The sequence below is a fragment of the Engystomops pustulosus genome, chromosome 4 (genome assembly GCF_040894005.1).
Source record: "Engystomops pustulosus chromosome 4, aEngPut4.maternal, whole genome shotgun sequence".
Classification (NCBI taxonomy): Eukaryota; Metazoa; Chordata; class Amphibia; order Anura; family Leptodactylidae; genus Engystomops; species Engystomops pustulosus.
In genome coordinates this window covers 94,926,593-94,948,594 of record NC_092414.1, presented here as the reverse complement: position 1 = coordinate 94,948,594, position 22,002 = coordinate 94,926,593, and the positions used below count along the sequence as shown (strand labels likewise).

Here is a 22,002-nt window from a genome sequence, read left to right as displayed (position 1 = left end):
TCCTATAACATGGCTGCCTGGAGCTGTTGTATCTCTCTTATACACACACACACAGGCTGCAGGGGGCTTGGTCGCCAGAACCAGGAAGTACAGAGAGGAGCCAGCACCAACCACATCATTATACAGGCTGTCAGTCATGTGTGTAGGAACTATCTCATACACACACAGGCTGCAGAGGGAGCAACCGCCAGAACCAGAGAGCTTATAGAGGCAGCCAGCACCTGGAGTGTAACATCAATATACAGGCTGTCAGTCAAGCACTGGGGGTGTACCTCCCACTCATGAATAAGCTAGATAGCTAAATATGATAATAATTCATTGGACCTCTCATACAGATTTACCGTAGTACCTGATTGTTAAAATTTACAGGCACGTACAGATGCAATAAAGGGATAGGATTAATGCTTTCTAATGGCAGTTTATGAAAATATATTTAGTTTTGGGGGTTTACTTGCCTGACAGGTTCTCTTTAATAAGGGGAAGATGCTGGGCATTTCATTAGTGTGGGAGGCTGCTGGACATTTCATTGGTGATCAGTGAGGGGAGGCTGATGGACATTTCATTAGTCAGGTGAGGCTGCTAGGCATTTCATTAAATGGGAAGGCTGCTGGGTATTTCATTAGTGTGGGAGCCTTCTGGGCATTTCATTAGTGGATGAGGCTGCTGGGCATCTCATTAGTGGGTGAGGTTGCTGGGCATTTCATTAGTGGGTGAGGCTGCTGAGCATTTAATTAATGAGGGGAAGCTGCTGGGCATTTCATTAGTGAGGGGCAGGTCCTGGGCATTTCATAAGTGCGGTTAGGCCGGTGGGCATTTTTATTAGTATGGTGAAGCTGTTGGGTATTTCATTAGTTAGGGAGGCTAGTGTGGGAGGCTGCTGGGAATTTTAATAATGGGGTAGGCTGCTGGGAATTTCATTAGTGAGGAGAAGCTACTGGGCATTCAATTACTGGGGAGAGGCTGCTGGGCACTTCATTAGTAAGGGGAGGCTGCTGAGGTTTTTCATTAGTGTTGGAAAGCTACTGGGTATTTCATTAGTAGGGAAGGCTGCAGGGCATTTCATTAGTCTGGGAGGCTGATGACCATTTCATTAGTATGGGGAGGCTGCTAAGCATTTCATTAGTAAGGGGAAGCTGCTGGGCATTTCATTAGTGAGGTGAGGCTCCTGGGCATTTCATTAGTGAGGGGGTTCTGCAGGGAATTTAACTAGTGGGGGAAGCTACTGGGCATTTCATTAGTGGGGAAATCTGCTGGGCATTTCATTGGTGAGGGAAGGGTGCTGGGCATTTCATTAGTGAAGGGAGTCTGCAGGGAATTTCATTAGTGGCGGAGGCTACTGGGCATTTTATCAGTAAGTGCTTCTGCTTATATATGGGTTGGCTTATACTTGAGTATATACAATATTATGAAACTTTTTTTCTGCAATCATGAACACGAACACTAAGAAACATATTTAGGTAAAATCTCATTATCATGACTGTATTTTGATGCATTCTATTATACACAGTTAAAATTTTTATGTAATTAAATCATACCTGTATATTAGTATAAAATGTAAAAAACAACATAATTCCGAAAATTCTGAGAGAGTAGAGAGGAGAATGATCCCTACAGCTACATCTGTAACTAAAATAAAGCAAAACACTGTAAAAAGTATGAAACATAAAGAACAGTATGACTATCCCAGTATACTTGATGGTGTCTCTCTAATTATAAAATTGCAGACATTAACTGTTCTTCTAATTGAAAAATCAGATTTTATTGATACTAGGAGCCAATAATGCCATTTTAATTATAATTGTATCCATATTTTGTGATATTAATGAGCAGTAATTCAGTATAATTATAGTTTCCTGTGCTTGGTTATGTTTAAAATAATTATACGACAGCATGTCTTTATTTTAATGAAGAATTAATTATATTTTTTCATGTGATAAAACTGTGAATTTAATTGATAAATGTTGCAATGTAGATACATACTTTGTGTAATGCACAATTTATTGGGGGATTCTACCATTCACCTGGATCAGAGATAAGTGTTCCCATCTTCACTTACAAAGAACCTTAATATCCTCTCCCCTTCATCTCTACTCCATCTTTCCATCTGAAATTATATACACTTTTTTCAGGCAAGCAAAGTAATCAAAAAGTCACAGATTACTTAAAGGGGTTGTTTACTTTCAGTAAATATTTGATATGGTTTGTGTAAGGTAAAGTTATCCAATTTTTCAATATACTTCCTGTATCAATTCCTCAATGTTTTCTAGATCTCTGCTTGCTGTCCTGCTATAAAAAGCTTCCTTGTTTACAACCAGTGTACATGGTCATGTGATGGATATGCAGGTGCACAAGCCATTATTATCACACAACTCCTATTACTCTCTGTGATAATAACATTTTGTGCACATACATGTCCATCACATCACATGGACAGATTTCTAGCCAGTGGAAGCTTTCTATAGCAGTACAGAAAGCAGAGATCTAGAAAACATTGAGGAATTGATACAGAAAGTATAATGGGAAATTGGATAACGTTTTCTTCCACAAACCATATCAAATATTTGCTGAAAGTGGACAACCCCTTTAACTGTCAAATTTCATAGAAGCTAATATAGGCAAGATATAAAGCTTGACAGCACCCCTTTAAAGTAGACATGTTTGTTTATTCACCACCACCACATCAAAGATTTTGTTGGGTAGAAGCTGGGAAATTATACCTAAACAGGCTGCCCAGCAATCAACCATATGTGTATATACGAGAGATACCTGGCTAGTTCAGTAGTTAGGATGCCAGAAAGAAAGACGAGAAAGGCACCAAGGGGATGGTAGGGAATTAAACTGGGGTCCACATATGCACTTTTTTGTCCAGAAAATGTATTTGAAGATTATGGGGGATATTTGTCATGCACAGGCGTATGACAGCCCCGCCACTGCATTTTCGCAGCTTAATACATCAAGAGGCTGAAGCCTCTTGATGTATTGGGCAGGGTGCTGCACAGCGTTTATTCTGGTGTAGCAATAATCTCAGCCGGTAGCAGCGACTCCACAGGTGCGGGGACAGTAATAACCTGCGTCGGACCATCTTCCCACTGGCGTGAAGGTGGTGGGGAGGACAAAATAATCGCAAGTGGTAGCAGAGACACAACTGATGCGGCGCAAAGGCCCTGATAAATATGTCCCTATGTGTTTCAGGGGTGAACTATATTCTTTCTCAGATTCTCAGAAGGCCAACGTTGAGACTGCATGTGGAGATTATGTTGTTTCCATTACCTAGTAACCACCTCCGAAATGCATAATCTCCCAATAAAAAAATGCTTCTGTAGACCCCAATATCATTCGCTACCATTCACTTGGCACTGTCCCACTTACACCTACTCGCATCCTAACTACTAAATTACATAGAAGGTCTTTGAAGAGAGAAAGGGGAGAAGTGAGTCCCAGCTGAATGTGCACAGCAAACTTACACACAAGACTAATGATTGGTTCAGAGGTTATCAAAAACTATGATAAGGCTATGATAAGGCATATATTTGTGGGTTGTACCATTTTAAAAAATTCGGAATGGTGAGAGACGTCACAAATATTAGTGTCAATGTGGATTACCCAAAATGCCCAATTCCATCATCTGTGTTTATTGGTATTGCTAATCAGGTCTCGTTCAAAACTCATCTTTTGGAATTTACAATATGCCATTTAAATGAACCATATATGTTTATGCTTATGATTTGTCCGAGCTTTCTCTGCATATAATGGGGCTCATTTACTAAGGGTCCGCGGTTTTCGGTCGCGGTTTTCCCGCCGTTTTCCGTTTTGCTCCACATTTAACATGGGATTTTGGTGCACACGATCGGATTTTGGCACCTCGGCGCTGGCTTGCACGCGACAAAAAATGGGGGGGGGGGCGTCCCGTCGGACAATCTGAAAGATTCGGACTACGCACAGGATTTAACATTTCGATTGTGTCGCAAGACACAAACTTACAAGCACCGGGAAGAAGAAGGGGAACTCCGGCGGACCTCGGCGGGGAAGCAACAGAGCTACGTGAATCGCACCGGACTTCATCTTCGTCGGACCATCCGAATCGGGGATCGCGGCAGGACCAGGTAAGTAAATTTGCTCTAATGTGTTACACTATGACAATGTGAATGGCTATGTCTAAGATTCCATAAAATGTTAGTTTTAAGCTGCCCATATACAGTGCAGCCCAGGTGCAGGTGTTCACTAGAACCTGTTCTTGCTATCTGGCACCTGTGCAATACTTTCTATTTGGACTTGCTACATACAACACATAGCACCTGGCTTTTAGCACATGCCACCTGTAATTGCTGCTAATTGTTTGGACACATTTGTATGTGCTATCAGACACAATACCAAGTACAGGCAGTACATGGAAAGTGCCAGTGTGGCCACCCTTATCACCACTGCTCTAATCAGAGTGTGTTTACAGTTTATAACATATAAAATAAATGACACCGTACGTTGAGTAGAATTAGTCATCTGCCTGTTTTGTCTGTAGTAATTTGGGAAGTTAATAATTATCAGAAATAACAGTAATCCATTTAAAGCCCTACTGTATAAGACATTATTGCAGTCACGCACATTTTAGACCAATTTCACATGGCAGTATTTTGCTTAGTATTTTGCATTAGTATTTGTAAAGACATGTTTAGCTGACTTGTTTCATGAAAACACAACAAAGCCTTGTCTTAGGCTATATTCACACTGCCGTTGCCCGCCCGTACCGTACCGGAGCGGGCAACGGCAGTGTACGGGGAGAGGAGGAGGAGGTGAGCGCAGCTCACCCCCGCCCCTCTCCATAGCAACCTATGGCGCACGGCGCCGTATTACGGGAAAAGATAGGACATGTCCTATCATTTTCCCGGGCACCGTACCGCTCCCGTAGGGTGCCGTGCGCCCATAGGAGTGTATGGGGGACGTATATCGGCCGTATATACGTCGGCCGTATATACGTCCTCCATACGTTCGTGTGAATGTAGCCTTAGAAAATTAAGACTGTGTTTGCCCGAAACACATAGTCTAAACATGTTATCTATGGAGATATGAATTTTTAATATATTACTATAAAAATATAAATTTTTAACAATAGTAACGGAAAATATCTTTCTTCTTTTCCAAACAATCGGACAATCCTGCAATTCTCCAAACAGAGACGTAGTGGTTTTCTTCTCTCATTTTTGATATCAGTAATAACTCCTAGAGAAGGATCTGATAGGATCCACTCCTGCTTTGGAAAAATTGATGCTAAAAGCTGACCAGAAACTGGCCTTATCTGCATTCATCAGGGTAAGTAATGAGCTGAAGGTCCATGATAAATGAAATACACCTGTAACATACATTTACTCTGAGATAACAGCACATTAGTATACGGGCTATAATGTATCATTCCATGTACAGACGGAGAAACCTATTTTATTTTCAATGTATTTTGTCATTAGTTCCACACATGAGAGTCATTAAATGGGGCAATGTATCATACAAAAAACTATTTGTTTTCAATTCTTATTTCTTGGAAATGGCAGAAAGGCGATGAAACCTGGTAGGAGGAATAATGTATACACAGAAGGACATGACATATGCTACATGTTTAAAAGCCTCATTAATTACCAATATTTTTAATAGTTACTTTTACTCATCTTTGCCTCCTTCATCAGATTTTCTTTTGCTGTGCCTTTTTCCAATGTCTTTAAAGCTCAACAACCTTTACAGACTAAAACCTTTGCATAATGTAATAAAAGTTATTATATTATGACAAAAGACAATATGAGGCTCCCATCAAACAACTGCTTCTTAAAGGGAAACATAATAATTAATAATAATTCCTTTATTTATATAGCGCCTACAGATTACACAGCGCTGCACAGAGCTTGCCAGATCAGTCCGTGTCCCCATGGGGCTCACAATCTAATCAACCTACTACAGCAAAACTATGGTAACATTGCATGTGTCTAACACAGCAGCAAGCTATGTCACTCTCATACAGCATAATGAGTGAATTACTACCTAACTTAGAGGACACTCTATAGGCAAGTAATAAATGTAATGCACAAAAATGAAATACGATGATGTGGGACAAATTATATTCTGAGTGTCACCATTACATTCATTATTCAATTATATAGCTAAAATATCATGTACATAATGCGGTACAATTAAGTTTATATCTTTTTTTGTGCAACAAATGGGAACACTGGGTTTTTCTTGGGCAAGTTTTGTATAATATATATTCCACACTAAGTATCTCATAATGTTTAGTTAGCCATCATTTGCCGGCCCAGCATATTTTATATGGATACAGTACAGATACGTGACATACATGCACATACAGATGAAAATCATCACGTACATACAGATTCATACGGATTCACACAGCACATAAATGCAGGATTGGAGAAATGCAGCCTTAGACTACATGCGCACAAACGTGTTACCTCCGTAGCTGAGCAGGCACATGTCCAGCACCATGGAGAGGAGGAGGCGTGATCTCTCTCCTCTCCATAGAGATACACAGTATCACGGGAAAGGTAGGACATGTCCTATGTACGGAGTGGTACGGTGGGCCATTGATGACTATGGAGGAGCTTACGGCCGTAGATACGTCCCTTGATGGTCTGTGAATTGGGCTTTAATCTGTTAGCTCCACCATCCCCTCTCACTCATGATATTGTTTGGAGTATCATGGAGAAAATAGTGCTGACATATGTACCCGTGGCTTTTCTCCACAGCATAGCCTCCTATCAGCTTACATGCATGCACACATGGCTTTTCTTCTCCTATTTTCACTTTGTTGCATGTGTGAAAAGTGCAGATGTGTGACTTCATGGAGAAGTCATTACCTACCTGGTAGGTAATAATAGATACATGGGGAGGATCTGCATGTCCATAAGAAAATAGGTTTGGCAGCTATTAAATTCCTTGGGTGCGCTTAATAGGAGCCCAAAAGATAAAAGATATGCCTGCACAATTTGTTATGTCATTACTGCCCAATCATCTAGTAAAGAAAATCATGCCATTGTCAGTGTGGCTCAGAATTCTTCAGCTTGCCTGTTTCCTGTATGTCTACTTTAAATGTAACTATTTATTTTCCGTCTGTTATGTCCAATCCCCCGGCAGGTATCATTGTAATGAGATGTCAATGTTTTTCACTTTTCCCGGCAAAAGTTTAAATCTTACAGCTAATCTGGCATTTATATTAAAATTTGACAGTAGATAGAATAAAGAGACCATTCAAATGCTATTATTACAAACTGCATTTGTAAGATGGTATTAAAAGCCTATGGGTATCTACAAATTAGTCCAATGGGATTTTCTATTTATTGCATAGTTTATTAAATGTTATGCCTGTAGAATTTTTATTTTTAAGAATTTTACAATTCAAACTTTAGTAACAGCCACAAAATATTACATTAAATAAAGTAGTCATGAATTTCATAAATATATTTTGCTAAAAATGCATGAATCTGCCAACAGCTTTTGCTCTTCACACTCTTCCCTCTAGTTAATATTTAAATGCATTCTGATTTTCTATAGTCAGGTTGTATTAACTTTAAAATTTATTCTGTTATGTCAAGACTTTGTTTATAAAAAAAGAAAGAGTATTTCACAATCTGTGTAGTCGTTACCAGATACGGACAAATACAGTAGGTTTTTGCTTCATTGGATTTTTAATATCCGTGTCACTTTTTTGGATTAGTTGAAGTTTCAGAGTGATTGACATATATTTTGTAGTCAGATAAAATATGCTAATTGTTTGATAGATTCATGTAGCTTTTTCTCTGTGAGCTGTATTTCTCTTTTCTACTGCACCAGTCATTTTTATTCAAAGGATCAGTTCGTCAATTGCAGTTTTAGGACCTTCAGAAAGCTTGTTTTGAAAAAGTTTTTCCGGGCTATGCATTTGTGTGGAAATATGATTATAATTATGTAAAACTGTGATTATGTAAAGGGATACCTAAACGCTGCAATCATTTACTAACCCCCTAATTCATGACTATTAATTGTGACAATTGTGACAATTTGTGGCAAAATATCCTACAAATATACATGCAAAGAACGAAAAATAGCTAAAATATAATAAAACCTTTAAAGCAACCTGTCACCAGGAATTTGATTATTAGCTAGTAGCAGGTTTCAAAAACCTATGCTAAGCATTCTGACTCATTTCAGTAGTTTATATAAGTTTAATTCACTTTACCCAGCTCCCTGCCAACAGGGTGTTGTTAGTCCCTGGGCAGGGAACAGCTGCAGCCTGTGTGCCTGGGTCAATCTCCTCTTCTCCAGACTCATGCAGCTCCCTCCTTTTTTCCACTTCTTGTCATGAGCATTGAGCAGGGAAAGGAGGGGATGGTGTGGAGGAGAGGAAGACTGCACACAGAGGCACACACAGATTGTAGCTGCCCTCCCCCTGTGACTTACCACACACTGCTGGCAGGTAATGTGAATTAAACTTACTGTATAAAGTCATGTATATGCCGAGTTTTTCAGCACAAAAAAATGTGCTGAAAAACCTCAGGTTGGCTTATACACGAGTCAATAAAGACCAAAGTTATATACTCACCCTCCAATGCCCCTGTACTTGGCGCAGCTCCCGATCATTGGCACGGCTCCTGTCGGCTCCTCTTTTATCTTCTCTATGTTGTATCAGCCGGGCAAAGAAACGTCCATTTGATCTGTCGGCCGGGAGCTGCGGATTATGAGTCGCGCCAAGCATCGGTGTGCCGGAAGGTGAGTATGTAAGTTTATTTGGCAAAGTGCAGACTGGCTGACTGTATACTACATGGGTCTGGCTGGCTGTATACTACATGGGGCTGGCAGGCTGTATACTACTGGGGTCTGGCTGGCTGTATACTACAATGGGTCTGGCTGGCTGTATACTACATGGGGCTGGCAGGCTGTATACTATTGGGGGCTGGCAGGCTGTATACTACTGGGGGCTGGCAGGCTTTAAACTACAGGGGTTGGCAGGCTGTATACTACATGGGGCTGGCTGGCTGTATACTACTGGGGGCTGGCTGACTATATAGTACTGGGGGCTGGCTATATACTATATAGTGGAGGCTGTGACCAATGCATTTCCCACCCTCGGCTTATACTCGAGTCAATAGACTTTCCCAGTTTTTGGTTGTAAAATTAGGGATCTTGGCTTATACACGAGTCGGCTTATACTCAAGTATATACGGTATATAAACTACTCAAATGATTCAGAATGGTAACAAAGGCCTTTTTAAAATCAGCATAGCTTAGGCTATTGGAACCTGACACCAGCCAAAAACTCACATTCCAGGAGACAGCTTTAACACCCAACCACATTAGCACTTGCAGGATAGCAATACATTTTGATATTCTATTCCTCGTACACTAATTTTTGCGATTTAGGTTGCTACATTAAGACTCTAGGGTAGGGTATACTGTATATGGTATATTTCCATTCTAAATGAATACTATGACAAATATTGCACCTACAGTTGTAGCATCCTATACTATTCCTCATGGCTGTGTGTTACATGATAAGCTTTATGTGACAATATTTTTGTGTTTATGGCATAGGGATATGCATTATCAGTGTGGCTATTAACTGTTTGTGAATTCCAGCCTTTCAAGGAAATCATGTTTTGAATTGATTTCTTGGAATATTGGTGTCCAAGGGCTTTTCAAGGCAACAATCAACCAGTAATGTATCTTCACTGATATATTCATTGTCTGTCTAGGTGGTCTTATGACCTCTCATGGATATGATTTTTCCACTAACTTGTCAGGTACATCGCATATGATGTACAGAAGCTTGGAGAGTTGGTTGAGGACCAGAGTAATCACGAAACTATCACATGGTTTGAACCATCAGAGGGCCAGCATTGGTAGAAAGGAGAAAAGAGTTTGTCAGCTCTGCTCATCTGCCTGTTTACATGATGAATCACAATGAAGGAACAGATATTATTTTCTTCGGAGGTTGTCACAAGCAGCAGACATGGTCTTTAGCTGTAGTAGTGTGTGCTACATCTGCAGACAAGGGCGGGGGGTTAATGGATGATGCTTATGGGGTGGGGGCTAGGGACATGAGTGGAGGGTTGAAGTGATATGGTGCTGACAGGCAGGGAGAGTGAGCAAGCTGGAACACCACACAGGAGATGAGTGTGGGAGAGTGAAGTGCTTTACTATTTGCAGATTTGGTAGCTGTGATGGTTTTTTTTATGGACAGTTCTAAACTACATTGGCATATGGAGGAAGTGGAGCTCACTGCACACGGTCTACTGTACTGTAGCCTCAGCTTATAAACAAAAACTGCAAAAAATAAACAGTGTGATGGGTAACTATAATTTTTCCCACAGGATTGGGCTAATTTTCTGTGTTAAATTTAAACAAATATTGGGGTGGGAACATCTGATGTTTGTTTCTTTTTTATTTTTAAATGAAATATATCTCCCTGGATTCCTTTACAAATAATTTGTTGCCTTTTTAGGCTTCTAAAAAATGCCAAAACATACATTTATTTGCACAAGTTTAGGGAGAATTTTACATCTCAAAAATCTGATGCTTATCAAGAAACAAAGGGTTCTGCAATCCCTTCAAAACGTTTTCCTTCCCCCTGCTCGGGAGTGTAGTTTAACCATGATTTGCAGCAATAGTGAAACGTTTTAACAATGATTTGCACCAAAATTGTGGGGTCTTTTTATATGTCCACATCTGGATTCTAAAAGTATATTAGGCGCATCACTGAAAAACTCATGGTGAGGCTGGATTCACACGACCGGTGCCCGCCGTACCGTAGCACGGCGGGCACACGGCAGCGCACGGGGAGAGGAGGAGGGGGAGAGCGCTGCTCACCTCTGCCCCTCTCCATAGGGATATATGGCGCATGGCTCCGTATGCCCTGAAAAAATTGGACATGTCCTATTTTTTCACGGGGCACGGAGCAGTACGGTGCCGCACGTGTGCTGCACCGTACCGCTCCCGTAGGGCGCCGCGCGCCCATTGCCGCCTATGCGGGACGTATATCGGCCGTATATACGTCGGCCATATATATACGTCCCCCTTGCGGTAGTGTGAATGCAGCCTGACAGCGATCTTTGCTGGGCAAGTCAAAATGTCACCAATATATCAAAAAATATACAAATGCTACAAAAAAGGCAAAAATACAGACAACAGACAAAGAAACAGAGAAAAGACCAAGATAAATGACTCCCAATGTGTGAAATCAGCTACATAGATCTGTGTGTCACCCTGGTAGTCATATACTATAGCATAAAACTTTTCCAGGCTTTATATCCTAATGCCATTTGCTTCAGTGGCTATTAAATCAATACTGCAGGCCCATTTTCCTTGTCATTACCATGAAGATGAAGATTCTTTACTGCACAGAGTGGGAGGATGGTGCAGTATGTTCTTATAGTAATTGTTTTTCTTTTACACTGATCAATTTTGTACTTCCTTTAGCATTGTAGCAAATCAAATCTGACACCTCCTTATTGACAAACACTAGATTTTAGTTGGTCTATGCAGACTCACTGCTCACCAAAAAGTCTTTCATGTAGCCCTAAATAGCATTGATGCCTTTTTTCTTGAAATGATTTGAGCAATGATCAGGTTTGGCATTTCTAATAATACTAAAAATGTGCCTCAATTTTTTTTTTTATTTGGCTGTAAAGGGCATCTTGCAGTGACTGAATATAAGCTGTCAGAGGCTTGATACTTTCCCTGGTGCTCATGCTGTGGACCACTTTATCACAATGCACTAGTATATCAGAGTGGTGTGAGCTTTATCACAGTTGAATGCACAAGTCATTAGGTGAAAACATATTTTATCTTTTTATTTCATTTTCTGCCTGTCACATATAACATGGCTGGCAGGAAATCCTTGGGGATAAAGGTAGAGGTCTTTTCATTTATGTTATGCACTGTATGACTGTGCAGCACAACATGGTACTCATTTCCAGCAGATGAAACATATACTTTAGCCTACAAAAATCTAGGTCACACTATATAACATGCTCTTAAAACTTGATGCTGTTATTATTGCATTAGATAGAAGACATTTAAAAATCCAAAAGCATAACCTGATTGGTTGATAAGGTTTACATTGACCCTCAAACCCCATGGATGTTATCTAACACATATTCAACTATGCTTAAATTGTATTTAAAGCCTTTAGGTAACAAAACAAAGGGGGTGCCAAGATCTAAACCGGAGAATTACACATCCATTCTGCCATCATGTGACTGTATTCAAATGTTTTGTTTTTTTTAAAAAAAAATAAATGATAACTGAATGATAACCCCTTAAAATGTAATTTCATTTTTAATGTTTCATTTTAATATACTGAAACCCAGGAAAGTGTCTGGATATGAAATAATAATGAAACCATTTCTGTATCAAGAGTGTATAAGTTTACCTGGAATGAAAGGTCATAAATTACAAGAAGGCTCAAGTAAGCAATTTCAAAGCAATATGTTCCCTACTGAGAAAATGTTGTAAGTGGGAAAAAAGTCTGAGAATCCAAACAATGTATTTATTTATGAAAGTTTACAGAAACATCATGTATAGATTTAAATAGGTCTAGAGCACATATTTACAAATAACCATGTGGAGATGAACCATTCAGTGCAATATGCACACACTGTACAAATGACTATACTGTAGGTCATACAGAAAACTCAGCACTGGCTAACCTACAGTATTGTTCAATGTAAATATAGCTATTTAAATATATTCATATGTTTTCCTTGATATAGCAACACATGTAATAGGTTTAAAGAAATACCATAAGTATACCTTATGTTTACAAGTTATGCTTAAAGCAGTATTTTATCATTTAAAACTCTGTATTCAACTATTAGTGATAAGTGAACAATTTCAATATCCCTACTTGAAAGCCATATCCACGGTCACATGGCTTTTCAGTTCCTTTTCAGTGAAATGGGCTAAGGCATATTTCCAACATGCCGATATACAAGGTACAGATCAGTGCTTGGTAGACTTTGTAAAAGCCATAGCACTTGTCTGAATGATGCCGTCTCCTCTAAGTGCCATGCTGTACCCTCTCTCTAATACAATACTTTTGCAGTAAAGAAATAGATAGACTTGAAACAAAAGAGTCATGCACGTGTCCACCCACTTGTCAATACATTCTTCATAAGGAGTTAGAGCAAAGATGGCTTAACAACGACACACAGGGGACATGTCGAAACATATTTTCTAACATGCAGCAAACTCTCCTGCTGAGAGTGGGGCATAGTGCCCTTCACTAACAGAGGTGATACAGCCACTCTTCACACCATGGTCTCAGCAGGAGAGTTGCACCCCTTCCAGATGCTGACACTGTCTGCTTGCTGCTCTGGATTCACCACCAGATAGTGTAAGCATCCGGAGATGGAACAACTCTCTTGCTGAGCACAGCATGAGGGGAAGCTATCTTACCTCCATTAGTGAAGGCAGTTAGTCAACAAAGCCAGAGTTCCCACCTGCACTAAGTCTATTCCAGACTTGCACCCAGAATGCTGGGAATAATAGGAATGTGTCCCACAGTTGCCCTGTTAGTGGCGGAAGGCTGGACCAAGGTGTTTGAGCTCCTTACAACCACCCACTATCTAAAAGCAGCTATTAAAATTTTTGCCTTAATACCCTACTGCCAGTGCATCCGTCGCAGTTACCACTTAGTAATACTGGGGAAGAGAATACCCAATCAGAGACAGTTAAACCTTGCTGTGCTGTATCCCAACAAAATGATTTATTTTTTAAGAAGTGACACACTACCATCACTGAGTTATAGGGAAGTTCTTAAACTGATGTATGTTGGAATCCTCACTTTTAAATACATGTTCCTTCCTTTGAGGAACAATTAATAGAATTCAGAAATAGATTCAGAAAAATAAACAGACTTTTTTGTATGTCTGAATAAGGATTATGGTAGTCTGCTAGGAAAACTATGTAAAAACTGGAAAACTAAAAAATTCTGGAAAAGGGAAGAGAGGGGTTGACAGAAGAGGTGGGCACGGATTTTAATTTTGGAAACATTAGTTTATATTTGTTATCCATGATATATTGTTGTATATATTGTTGGAAATCAAGTACAACATAGAACAGGTTTACAATTGTAAAACCTTTTAACTCTATTGCTGAAAACTGTAAAACGGCTTCTTCTATAAAAAAAAAAAAAATATATACACAGATTCCCAATTCTAGTTAATGTCTGAGGATGGAAACAGCCGTAAAGTGAAAGCATTAGTGTATTTAGTTAGCAGAGCACCAATTTAATGGTGAATCCCAAAAATAGTGCTTCCTATTGTCTGATATTCTGAGACTGTGGCTAATTATACTTCTGTGTGACAACAAAATCCCTAAATGCAACTTTTACCTCAAGTTACAAATAAGGATGTTCAGAAATAGAACATCTGAATTCAATTTGCAAGTGGCAATCCAAGCATTGCCCTATTTCAATGGAACCTCATTTATTTCACTTGAAAGCTCACACTTCTTGCTTTCATGAGGAATTGTGGCAAAAGCGTAATGGTGATTTAGTGTTCAATAAACACATAAAACAAAGGTTTACAATGTCTGAAAAAAAAGAAAAAGCTATAAGGCATTGATTTTTATATTTTTTTTAAAGAAAAAAGAATTGCATTTGGGTCATCTACTAACTGAATCCATTGCCCTTCATAAGGTGGTTTTAAACATTAGTTTTAGGACTGTTAAAATTGTCAAAGTGAAGTATTTTTATATTATAGACCTTCCAATCATAACTTGTACTCTAGATCTTGATATTTTTTTAATGAGCACAATGAAGTACTAGATAAGCAGAATGTATTGCTATAAACAAGGAATGTGAAGCATGGAAAGAGTACTGTATTTTTCGGACTATAAGGCCCACTAAAAATCCTTTGATTTTCTCAGAAATCAAAGGTGTGCCTTATAGTCCAGTGCGCCTTATATATGAACCGTACTTACAGACAGCAAAAAGAAATTAATATAGGACTTGTACTCTGGAGCTCTGGTACTTAAGTTCTTATCAGTTGAACATAAGTTATTTTTTGAATTTGAATATATCTTTAGGCCCTATCCACATGACCGTAATTATCTGGCTGCACAAATTGAAGGCCAGGTAAGAGCCACAATAGAGGTCTATGGCACCCAGGATGATGCTTTGAACGCACTGGGGCACATTTACTTACCCAATCCGGAGGAGTTCCCGAAAGTCCATTGTCCAACGAAAATACACTGTGCCGCGATTCAATAAGATTGTGCGCCTGATTTCCTGAATGTGTTGCTTCCCCGATCAGGTCCACCATTTTCCTCCCGGTGTATGCAAGTGCATGTCTTGCAACACAATTTTTAAGTTAAATCCCGCAGTTTGTCTGAATCCATCGGATCGTCGGCCCGCCCCCCCAATTTGTGCATAAAATCCAATTGCGTGCGGCACAATCACCTGCTAGATACCTGTCCCAGTGGCACGATCCCCCAAAAGTTTGGAAAATGCGATGGAAATGCGATCCACGGACCCCTAGTAAATAAGCCCCACTGTGTTCTACTGCCCTCAGCTTTCAGTGGAGAGGGTAGGGGTAAGGAGAGCTCACTCCCACTCCATTATTTATCCAGCAGTGTGCTGTGGAACTAATCTTGCCGAGCACATGGCCATGTGAATGTGGCCTTGGATTTAATTTTTTTTTTTAAATATTGGACATCCCCTCATAAAGTGTTAGCACTTTAATTTGTATGATCCAGAAAGGATAAATCAGAAAAGAGGGCACTTCCACTCAATAGCTGCAGCGAAGCAATAGTTGAAGATTAAATGATTGCTGGGGTATCTGATTAAAGGAGCTGTTATGCCTCCCTAGAGACTTCTTAAAGCAGACACTGAAGGAAGAGGCATTGAATAACAATAAGAAGAACATAGCAGATGGGGTCGAGAGTGTACTCATCAATGACCATGTGAATGCACTTATTACCTATAATAAGAATTCATAGACTAGGGCATGATAGCAGAAAAATTATGTTTTTTATTAGGTGAGAGCTTCAAGTGACAGAGAACTAAAACTAATAGATCAATAATGGGAAATAAGAGGAGTTAAGACTGTTATGTGTATACCGTAAGTGATGATCTACCAGTTTTAGTAAAATTTTGGTTGTATTTAAGCTCTGATTATGAGAAAGGGTTACACAATATTGCTTTATGCACCATTCATGTTTCCAATTTTTAGGTGATTCTGAAAAGTCCGAAGAGCTTCTTTTCAAATGTAAAGCAATATCAAAAGGCTCCAAACCTTGTCATTGTAGAGGGGGAGAGGCACATGTGGAATTTCAGAATTCTCTATTTAATTGTTGCCATAATAACAAACAGTGATTTAACCCCTTAACGCTCTGCGCCGTAGCTCTACGGCGCAGAGGTATAAGGGATGTATGAAGAGGGCTCACGGGCTGAGTCCTCTTCATACAGAGGTGGGGGTTTTTGCATTTTGCACAAAACCCCCACCGCTAATAACCGCGGTCGGTGCCTGCACCGATCGCGGCTATTAACCCCCTAAACGCCGCCGGCAAAGTCGCCGGCGGCGTTTAAAAGACGGCGGCGCGCGGGCGCCGCCATCTTTTTTTCGATCGCCACGCCCCCGAACGTCATCGGGGGGCGGCGATCGGTTGCCATGGTAGCCTCGTGTCTTCTTTTGACACGAGGCTATCTGGCAGCTGCATATTCGTTACAATGAGCCAGTGGCTCATTGTAATGAATGTGCTGCAAAAATGCCATATATTGCAATACTGTAGTATTGCAGTATATGGTAGCAGCGATCTGACTATCTAGGGTTAATGTACCCTAGATGGTCTAAAAGATAGTGAAAAAAAAAAGAAAAAAAAAAGTTTAAAAAATAAAAAAAATCAATAAAATATTAAAAGTTCAAATCACCCCCCTTTCCCTAGAACGGATATAAAACATAACAAACAGTAAAAATCACAAACATATTAGGTATCGCCGCGTCCCAAAATGCCCGATCTATCAAAATATAAAAACGGTTACGGCCGGCGGTGACCTCCGAGGCGGGAAATGGCGCCCAAATGTCCGAAATGCGACTTTTACACCTTTTTACATAACATAAAAAATGAAATAAAAAATGATCAAAATGTCGCACAGACCTCAAAATGGTAGCAATGAAAACGCCGCCTCATTTCGCAAAAAATGACCCCTCACACATCTCCGTGCGCCAAAGTATGAAAAAGTTATTAGCGTCAGAAGATGGCAAAAAAAAATTTTTCTTTTTTGTACACATTCGTTTAATTTTTGAAAATGTATTAAAACACAATAAAACCTATATAAATTTGGTATCACCGCGATCGCACCGAACCAAAGAATAAAGTAGGCATGTTATTTGGAGCGAAGAGTGAAAGTCGTAAAAACTGAGCCCACAAGAACGTGACGCACGTGCGGTTTTTTTTCAATTTTTCCACATTTGGAATTTTTTTTCAGCTTCGCAGTACACGGCATGTTAAAATAAATAACATTGCGGGAAAGTAAAATTCGTTACGCACAAAATAAGCCCTCACACAGGTCTGTACACGGAAAAATGAAAAAGTTAGGGATTTTTGAAGTTGGAGAGCGAGAAATGAGGCGAAAAACCCTCCGTCCTTAAGGGGTTAAAAACAGATAAATTCAAGTGATTATGGCACTCTTATTCTCTGTATGTTGTGGATAATAGATAACTAGTATATGTGTGCTTCCAGATTGTTAAGGAGATCGCACTGGTTTCGGACGCCATCTTGCCTACTGTCAGCCATTTTAGATACAGCGGACATGTTCTCTGACCACTGTCCAGCTAGTGTCATGATTCAGCCATTTTTGTATAACCTGCCTGTAAAAGTTTTTACTTGGCACATGTGAGAGATGATTCACCTTCAGTATGTTCTCCTTCTTATAATAAATGTTTGGGTTCTGGAGACATTCTCTGTACATTCTGTAGATAAACATGTCTGAGGAACAAGGCCTGTTAATTTTTTCACAGAATGTGCTGGTAAATTCATTATGGCCAATAGCATTGCAGTGTTCTATTCACGCCTCTTTGATGATTTTCTGTCTGTGATATTATGCAGCTGAGACAAATAAACAGGGAGAAGATCTTTACATGCACTAAGAGACTGACGTGTGTCTTGGTTTGTGTTCAAGCCCTGGGGCAGTCGTGAAAAGGTTAATTTCTGTACAACTGAAGTAAGGGCAGTTAAGCCCTAGATAAAAATCTCTAACATAGATACATTTACACATTGACCAATGACTTGGTGATTGCTGCACCACTAAATCTGTAACAAGGCAGATTTTGGGTCTGATGTATAATGCCGTATAGCCAGTATTTTTGCATACAGCGCATAAAAAAAGTTGCAATTCCTGGTGCAGAAATTGGTGCTTATTGGTCCATTTGTCCCACTGAAACCACTTTTTAAAAAAAGTTGGGTGCTACTGGGCGGGGAAGAAGGAGGCCCAGAAGGGGAACGCCATGATCAGTCAAATTTACTATAATCTACACCAAAAAGTGGCATAGGTTGTAGTTAGGACCTAGCATAAATTTAAGTTCTGAAGTCTCTTAATAATTCCAGCATGTTGAGGAACGGTTTTGCTGGTGATTAATATTGGTGCCAGTCTTAATATATCATTGCCATTAAGTATTGTCCAATTTGTGCAGTATTTTTCATTAAGATTTTACTTTACCAAACTACATCCCACCACATACTTTATATCTTCTATACATAAATGTCATTATCATTTACACTCTGTACTTCAATGTATTACAATATATAGACAATGCCTAGCAATGATATTACGTTTAGATCTGTTTAAGATAAAACAACACAGCATTCACCTACATTAAAACACACACATACACAAAAATTGAAAATAGCCATTCATTTTTTATAGATAAAGAACAAGATTTTTCCTGTTCATAAATATTTATAGAATCCTATTAATGGTGCAATATTTCATTCATCTTCCATTTGTTACTCTAGAATTCTAACGCTTTTTCAGTTAAAAATAAAAAACAACACATTTTGATTAATACTGTTGATGCCTTGGGCTCAGTTAGGTTTCTGCATGTTAAAAATAACTAGATTTTGCATTTAATCAGCTAAGCCAACTTCATTTGGCTCTTTATGCTTATATTCATTTTGTTTGCCGAGTCATCTGGCAGAACAGTTATGTAGATTGACAAATCAAGCCAGAACTCATCAATCATGCATTGAAGCACATTTTGTGATGTTGGCTATCCCAGCTAACTGGAAGGCAGTACATGTTCTGAAATGTTACTGTTATAATCCTTAGACTAGATCTGTGCTTTAATTGAATCATCCATATAGGGTATTTTACCAGAAATACCTGTTAAAATATGGAGACTTTATTATAGTCTACAACGAAAACAAAGTATATATGATAAAAAAAAATTGAGAACAAAGGGACAGAATATGGGTTGAAATGAATACCACCCTTTGAGAAGATCCCATTCCTCAAATACAGATTTTTTTCAGTGTCCGATTTTTTTTCTTACGATACTCTATGGAAACTGCCCTCTCTATAAGCAAATCACCTTTATAAAAGATCAATTCTCTGTGTATTTTAATTTTTTTTGTTATTACATGTGTTGTATTTAAGCATTCATCTATATTATATAATTCTCATTCTGTGCTCTATATCTCATGAAAAATAGGAGTACACTTTTAATGGATCATGTGAATTTTCTATTTAAAATATATTTTAAAATAGCAATATCTAAAGTACCGTATATACTCGAGTATAAGCCGAGACCCTAATTTTACCACCAAAAACTGGGAAAACCTATTGACTTGAGTATAAGCTGAGGGTAGGAAATGCATTGGTCACAGACCCCCCCAGTATATAGCCTACCAGCCCCCTATAGTATACAGCCAGCCCAGCTTGCCCCCAGCAGTATACAGCCAGCCCAGCCTGCCCCCAGTAGTATACAGTTTGCCCCCAGTAGTATACAGCCTGCCCCCAGTAGTATACAACTTGCCTCCAGTAGTATACAGCCTGCCCCCAGTAGTATACAGCCTGCCCCCAGTAGTATACAACTTGCCCTCAGTAGAATAAAGCCTACCCCCAGTAGTATACAGCACTGCCCCCAGTAATATGCAGCTTGCCCCCAGCATTAAAAAAAAAAGAAAAAAACTTATATATTCACCCTCCGGTGGCCCCGATATGCAGCGCTGCTCCCCCGATGTCCGTGCGGCTCGTCTTCAGGCTTCCGCGCCCGTCTTCTTTCTTCTGCTGGGCGCCGCCATAGCTCTCTCCCGGCTGGCACCTAGTATGACGCACCGCTACTGATTTCATACGGGGGAAAGTCATGGCAGCGCCCAGCAGAAGAAAGAAGAATGGCACGGAAGCCTGAAGACGAGCCGCACGGACATCGGGGGAGCAGCGCTGCACATCAGGGCCAACGGAGGGTGAGTATATAAGTTTTTTATTTTTTAAGTATTTTTTAAGTATTTTAGTGACTTTATTGACTCGAGTTTTTTTTTGTGCTGAAAAACTCGGTTTATTCACGAGTATATACGGTACATAATATGTAAATACTAAATACTACATGACTACATTTTCCTTTGCCGAAGGGAAACATTCATTGTGTCACATCCTATCCTAGGTTGTCTGCTATACAAGGATTGTTTTTCAGAGGAGATTATAATGGAAAGTTTGGTACGGCTTCCTTTATTAAATTAAAAACCCCCATCATATTTATTTATTGTATGAATATATTTACATCTACCTTCAGCTACAGTAGGTTAACAATAGGGCAAAATTGATGTGTTTAACCATAAAGTGGCAACAAATGATATCCATGTAGTATAAAATAGACAGTCTCTGCTTGAGACTTACAAGTAATGATTTGTAATGCCTTTGATGTACTTTCTGGTCCTTGATCTCAAACATTTGATTTTTTTTTCCTACCATGCAAATGATTAAAGGAAGAAATGCTCTTAAAGTAGAATTACAAAACCTTGAAATTACCTAGAGCAAACTTCTACGTTAATCCAATCTCTCCTTCTAATTCATGCAATAGTAATATTCCCTGGGTTTTAGCCTTATGAAAAAGACTTCTTGAGAAATAAAATTAAATGAAGATTCAAAATAATACTTTATACTAAATATTAATGTGATAAAGTTACACATTTCTACATTAGGTGTGTTTTCATGCAAACATATCTAATTTAATATTAGAGTTATACATAATCATACTGCTGTCCCTTAAGAAAAGAGTTAATGGAACTTTGTCAACATTAGAAACATTAACCATTCACAACACCCCTTTTAGGATGAATAAAAGCAATGGCAGAGTGATCTTTCTTTATCATAAATAAATATAAAAAAATATTCACAAAAGCTTCAGAAATATCTGTATAGATATTAGTGCGGCATCAAAATCAACCACCAATAGTAGAAGCTACCTGTGCCAGTTAACTTGAAGTCCGAGTACTGCCACCACCAAATTCCTCCACCACCAGTAAAAAGACATCTAGAGAGGGGTCCAGGTCAGAAAGATACACTAACAGATCGTCAGCATACAGTGACTTTCCAATCGTTTTTCTACTGTAAATAAAGGCTCCAACACCAATACAAAAATAAGACACAGGACAAAGAGGACGGCCTTACCTGGTCCCACCCCCAAGCAGAAAATATTAAGAAAGGTATCCTTGACCTGGAACTAATCACTGTGTCTGTGATAAAGAATGTTGAGCCATTTAATAAAATTAGGGGGAATCCAAGGTCCCAACATGAACACCCACTCAATGGAGTGAAAAGACTTCTCATTTTTAAGTGAAGCAATAACTTTCTGTTCTTCTTTGTAAAAAACTAATTCCAAAAATAGTCTTAAAAAAAACAAAACAAAGATATACAGTATATTTTGAGCAAAAAGGATTAAGTAATTTACTTACCTTAAAGAAACACTGGCCTTAGGTCTCATGCACACAACCATATATATGACCGCTATGAACTAACAACAAAAATGGCAG

General features: G+C 39.2%; 1 protein-coding gene across 2 annotated transcripts in view; it reads right to left on the bottom strand.

The window, feature by feature from the left end:
• The window catches only part of SYT1 (synaptotagmin 1), a 364,786-nt gene that overhangs the window by 267,924 nt on the left and 74,860 nt on the right, over nt 1-22,002 (bottom strand). The window lies entirely within an intron of this gene.